A 5,717-nucleotide genomic window follows, 5' to 3' on the forward strand; every position below is an offset into this window, starting at 1 on the left:
GCACTTCTGTGTGTGATAAAAGCAAAATGTACTTTCATTAGTTAAAAAGATTGAAATGGCTTTGGGTCCTCCTTATTTAAAAGCATTACTTTTTCATAAGCTCCACTTGAAATTCTAGCTTATATAATATTTTGTTAAACATGTAATCTGTCAACAAAGATTTATTGAACACCCTTTCAGCACTGTATGCTGTGCTCATGTGTATGCAAAATACAGAGATTGTAAGACAGGGTAAATGACTCTTCGTCACGTTGGAGAAGCAACAAATTCGCTACACAAAACAGGAATATTAGCCAATGGATAAGTGATGAAACTAGAGGCACCAAGCAGCATTTCCTGAAATAGTCCATTAAGCAATTCTTTAAAATGATATAAGGGAAAATTTTATGGCCAAATATGTTTGAGGTATGTGGCCCAATAGACATTTTTAAAGAGTACATGTTGCACTTTAAAAGTTTACAATAAGAAGCCTATAAAAATATTTGACCAATTAATTTTCTAAGTTTCTTTTGACTATTTCCTTAGTAGCTCTTCTAGAGCAATATTAGGCAATATTCCTTGATTTACAGTTTTCTTATTTTAACAGTGTATCCCTTTAAATATGGCAAAGATTACTTTAAAGGTTCAAATGATGATCTAAAAAGTTTCATTTAAAAATGCATTTTTGAAGCCAGCTGATTATTGATACAACTGTTCAGGAGGAAGCTTTGGCCAAATACTTTAAAAATAAAATATAAATGCTCTTTGGCTCTGTAATCATGCTTCTAGAAACTTACCCAAGTTCAAAAGCTTTTAATGTCTAAGCCTGTCCTCTGAACTAAGATTGATCTCATCAGTATTCAGCTTAACATCCTCCATAGCATTTCCTTGATATGCCCTGGAATGAGTTGGCAAATACAATATAAGCTATTGAGATGAAAAGTGCAGACATATTTATGGAAGCTGGAAAGGCTGGAAAAGATTCGTGGAGCAGGGACTTAAATAACCTTTAGTAGACTTGCAGTATTTTAACAGAAGAGACATTATTAAGCACTTGAGATTTCAAATTCTAAATCCACCATGAGCAACTGGCATATAATAGAATTAAAAATTTTATCTATTTATTTTAAAGTTTTGTTTTTACCGTATATCCGGCAGAGCTATTATTGTATTAACTCAGTCTATGAAACCACTCCAGAATACTATTTCAATTGGTTTATTTTATACCTGTATAAAAACTTATTTCAGGTAATCTTTTTGGGTCACAGTCCTAGTGAGTGTCTGAGATGGGCAATCCCACCTTGGCTTCTGAATTTTAGTACCTTGTTTTGACCTAAGAATATTGTCCATGTCCCAGATGACGACAAAATGTCTTAAAGACATTCTCTGAGGAAATTGTAGAGTTTTTCTGTCATACTAAAATTCAAACTCTTTGATTGAGTTAATATAATACAAAAATAATGGAAAATATGAACCACTCTTGGTCCTTCAATTTTAATAATATCCATGAATGCAATGTTTGAGGCTATGTAAATTTTGAATTATTCTTGGTTTGAAGTGGAATCTATAATTGCTAATATGAACCTTTATACTTTATTCTCTCTTAAGAAATTATGTAATTTCCAACACAGATGAGATATAGAGAACAACTTTAATGACTTGTGCATTTTGAAAATTGATGTATGCAACAAGTATTCATCTTTTTTCTCCAGTGGAATACACAGGAAGTACATCTATCTTAAAATATTGGCTGGAAAACACAGCTTCACTCCAGATCACAGGAAGCCTGAGAAAATTCCAAACATATCCTGTTTTTTCTCCTTTTTAAAAATTCCATTCTTATTAATAAACTGTTAATGTTCAAGTTTAAAACACTAAGCTATATGGCAATTCTTAAAGATTTTACTTTCAAACTTCTTATGAATTGAAAAGAAATCATTTACATCCCACCAAATTCTAAACTACCAGTATTTTTCCAGGCTTTTTCTAAAATGTTCATTGGCTGTCATTATTTTAGAAGTTTTGTTTTCACTAATATTCAAGATCTTCTTTGTTAATTTTATTCTAGCAAAACACTGATACATGAGGTAATTGAAAGAGGTCAGTAAACAATAGAAATAATATATTGCAGAAAAGAGTGCCTATTTATGAACAGCTATTATACACTTAGTATTATAAGTATTGAATTCTTAAATAAGAATAGAAATTGGAAGGTACCTAGAGAACAGAACAAAATCCAAATAATGGTTATTTTTGCCTCTTAGTTCACATTCACTGTAGTAAGTGGGCCAGACACTGCTTGTTTATCTGATGTCTGATTTCGTTTGGCTTTTATTTGCAACTCTTCCCAAGAAAAGTGTCTGCTGCAGTGAACAATGTGGAGATGGATTTTCAAAATGCAAATGACAAAGAAGAAATCATATGGATTTAGTAGAGTAGGATACAGCTTCCTAAATATCATGTATGATTCAGTACTAACATTGAGAAGTAACAGTATTACAGAAACAAAAGGCAGAGATCTGTGTCTTAAATTCTCAAAGAAAAACTCAAATGTGCTTCAGATTATTTTTATGGAAAATGCATTCAAAGTTTTAAAATTACTTTTATGTGGATTATGATACCATGCTTTATATTCGTGGCAAGTTCTGTTACCAGCAAACCTTCTGAAATGTAAAAGAAAGTTATTCAAGTAAATGAGGAAATGTGTAATATTTCAGCATATTATTATTTTATTACATAATTCTGCATATGCCTTCTTAAAAAAGTACCTATCTATTAAAATGTATACAATGATTTTCTATCATTAGTTTTTGTGGAAAAATAAAAACACAAAATTATAATTTCAATGATAAATATCAATTACATTTTAGTAACTAGAATTTCCATATGTATTCTTTCTAGGAAAAGAAAGCTATTATAAAGAGACACTTAACCAGTTTTTATAGACTTCGTGTTATGTTCTAATAGCAAGTACATTTACAGAATTTTATGAAAACTAATACTACTGACAAAATCATTGACTTTATTACCAAATAGACATTTATAATATTTTTCTTATAGATTTAATTAAAGTATTACTTTATGGAATCATCACTTATGGAAATCATTCATTTAAAGCATTTTAATGCAGATAATTATTTATGGTCTTTATGTAATTTCTATTCTTAAATCTGACCCAGTATCAGTCGACAGGATAAAACCCCTTACCATAATGATGGAATTTTCTAAACTGCAAAAAGCTCAGTCATAAAAAATGGCAAAAAATGATCTGTGTATTATTTGAAAATTGAGTAGTGTAGAATTGTTTCATTTTAAAATACAATGAAAGAAGAAAGTGTCTTTCACTTTAAAGCAGTAACAAAGCACAAAATAATTTTCTTAATAATAAATTAGATTCATGCTGAAATAATCTATCATTATTTTTTTATCTATCATTATTGATTGATATAAAATAGATATTCCTCCTTCCTTCTATGTTTCAGGTTTTTACTTTTCAAAAATTAGGAGATAACCCCATAGAAAAGGCTTGACTTTATTTTGATCTAAATATAAAAGAAAGAAGATAAAACTGTTGGAGAATGCATTGTTCAGATTTTCTTAACTAAAACAGGAAATTAGACACTTAAAGTAAAATAAAGTGTTTTATTTAATGAAACATCAGTAAATAATTGGAACACTGGAGCTCATGAGTATTAGAAGTTGTGTTAGTATAGATTAGATATGTTCATTTGCTCATCCTTCTGCTTGGCATATGCCTCCCTCTTTTCCTGCTCCTTCAACTTAGGTAATCACTGTTCTTACATTTTATCATTTCTGTATTAGTCTGTATAAGTCGGGTTATGATGTATAAGGAAAAGACCAAAATTTCACTAGCTTTGCAAATGTATGTTTGTCTCTCACTGACCTTATGCATGTTGCTGGTCAAAGCCACTGTCCAGGACTTCTGTCCTTAAGGTGGGATCTGTATCTTTCATTTGCTTTCATCTTGATACAAGACTCCACAGTGGCTACTGAGAGGAAGACAGTGAGAAACGCTTACAGTACTTTCTTCAGTACTTATTCTAGCAGTAATTTTGCCCGTCTGTCCTTCAAAGGGAGTGGTGATGTGCTTTAGTAATTTCTACTGAACATCACTTGAACAATACATCTGTGTATTTGTCTTGTTCGTTTATAGTTTGAATACTAAACTCAGGGCCTTTGCACTGAGCTACAGGCCTGCTCTTTCACATTTGAGACAGTGTCTTACTAAGTCTTTATTTCTTTTCTTTTTTTTTTTTTTTTTTTTTTTTTTTGCGGAACTGGGGATTGAACTCAGGTCCTTCCGCTTGCCAGAGAAGCGCTTATTCCACTGAGCCTTCCCCCGGGCCCTTCCTCAGAGTTTTCTCAACCAGGTGTTATTTCTTTTTCATAGTTATTATCATAATTAATTATTTATTGTCTTTTCTTCCTCTTGATATAAGACTTATGACCTTTGAAGGTATCTCTGTTTTATATACTATTTTATCCATATTCAGTGGCAAATAATAAATAGCTACAGGTATACATCTTAGGTTATCAATTACTCATTTACTCTTTCTTACAATCTTTTAACTGGATGCCAAGTACTTCATTTAGATGCACTTTGATTTCTTTTGCATCACCTAAATCTTCCTGTAAGATGTGCATATAGTATGCGACGAGAAAATTCTTTTGTAACAAATAACTGAAGTATATGTTTAGTGAAAACGTACTGGACAACATTTTGAAAAGACATATTTCAGAGAATATTTTTCAGTGCACACAGAAGAAAGCTTGACAACCAGAAATAATGCTCTTTAGATATTGCTGTCATGCTTCTCTTCATTAAAAATAATGTATTTTTTTTTTTTTTTTTTTTTTTTTTTTTGGAATCGGGGATTGAACTCAGGCCCTTGTGCTTGCCAGGGAAGCACTTATTCCACTGAGCCATCTCCCCGGCCCCAAAATAATGTAATTTTTATAGTAGGGAAAGTGTTATGAATTTACCCAACAGAGAGTGGAGACTTGAGGTATGAGCTTTGTTCGCAGCATGTTCACCATCTGTAAGGGAGAAGATGTACCTATAATCATAACTCTTACTAAAAGGTAATATGGTATAATATTATGATAGCTTGGACTATAATTCTTCAGAACCTATTGAAAAAGAGAAAGTGAGAACGAGACAAAGACCAGAGCCCCTTTCACTTAGCTCATCGCTGTTGGCTCTTTTGTTTTGTCTCTATGAATAGACAGATAGACAGACAGACAGACAGGCAGGCAGGCAGGCAGGAAGGCAGGAAGGCAGATAGCACAGTCTAAGGCCTGCATGGTAGAATACCCATGTGGCACACATTAAATACATTGCTTATTGTTGGGCTAGTATATAATTATCTGACAGCACAATAGTTTACAGACTGACTGTTCCTTAAATTAATAGAAATCTTAAGAGTTTGAGGGTTTTGAAGGTAGACAAAACATGGGTTCAACAGTCCACGTGGCTTGATAACAGGATGCCAAATGAGTGTTCTCACATGATTTTGAATACTGGAGTGGTGTGGTTTTACAAAAAAAGCATATAGGAAGTAGCCTATCTAACCAAGATTATATATACATGTTAATTTTATTCCAGGAAGAATACAATTGAATTGCTCTTACTCAGAAAATCAGTCACACAGAAATAATAGCTTATGCTTAGAGTGGATCTGTAGTATCAGGAGGATGAATATTCACGCTGGGACTAG

This window comes from Octodon degus, unplaced genomic scaffold (assembly GCF_000260255.1).
Source record: "Octodon degus isolate 3935 unplaced genomic scaffold, OctDeg1.0 scaffold00090, whole genome shotgun sequence".
NCBI classification, from domain to species: domain Eukaryota; kingdom Metazoa; phylum Chordata; class Mammalia; order Rodentia; family Octodontidae; genus Octodon; species Octodon degus.